The sequence below is a fragment of the Magnolia sinica genome, chromosome 11 (genome assembly GCF_029962835.1).
Source record: "Magnolia sinica isolate HGM2019 chromosome 11, MsV1, whole genome shotgun sequence".
Taxonomy (NCBI): Eukaryota; Viridiplantae; Streptophyta; class Magnoliopsida; order Magnoliales; family Magnoliaceae; genus Magnolia; species Magnolia sinica.
In genome coordinates, this window is record NC_080583.1 from 76972622 (window position 1) to 76973501 (window position 880).

At 38.1% G+C, this 880-nt stretch overlaps 1 non-coding gene across 1 annotated transcript; it reads right to left on the reverse strand.

Moving 5' to 3' along the window:
* Positions 1 to 257: 257 nt before the first annotated feature.
* Positions 258 to 364, reverse strand: LOC131219726 (small nucleolar RNA R71). The gene has a single exon (XR_009158371.1). It is a non-coding gene; the product is annotated as a small nucleolar RNA R71 (small nucleolar RNA).
* Between the last annotated feature and the right edge of the window lie 516 nt (positions 365 to 880).

The window sequence follows — 880 nt, forward strand, 5'->3', positions numbered from 1 at the left end:
TTATCCAACTCCTTCCTAAGTTCCATGGGCTTAAATCTGAAGAACCATATCTACATTTGAAAGAGTTTGATGAGATCAGAGCCACTTTATATTTTCAAAATGTGTCTGAGGACACAATCAGGCTAAGACTCTTTCCCTTTTCCTTAAAAGAGAAGGCTAAGGCGTGGTTACATTCACTGCGTCCTAGATCCATTGGCACATGGAATGATATGCAAAGGGAATTTATAAAGAAATTCTTTCTACATCATAAAACAATTACCCTTAGAAAAGCAATCATGAACTTCACCTAAAAGAAGGATGAAACATTTTACCAATGTTGGGAAAGGTTCAAGGATTTGGTCAGTTCATGCCCACAACACGGCTTTGAAACGTGGCGCATTACAAATTTTTTCTATGATGGACTGACATCTTCCATGCGCCAAATGGTCGAGACGATATGTAATGGAGAATTCATTAATAAAAATGTTGACGAGGTATGAGATTACCTCGATAGTCTTGCTGAAAAAACACAATCATGGGACTATTACCCAAAGTCGAACACTACATCTAGGCCGACTCAATTAAAGGAGAAAGGTGGATTGTATCTCTTGAAAGAAGAGGATGATCTCAAGTGTAAAGTGACTATGCTCATAAGGAAAGTTGAGGCCATGGAAGGAAAGAATGATAAGGTTAATGAAATTGTTTGCGGCATCTGTGATTGCAACATTCATACAACTGAAAATTGTCCTACAATACCCGCCTTTCGAGAAGTGTTGAATGAGCAATCCAATGCCGTAAATAATTATCAAAGACCTTTCAATGGACCAATCTCTAATACGTACAATCCTGGTTGGAAAAATCATCTAAACTTTAGTTGGAGAAATGGACAAACTGCTACCCC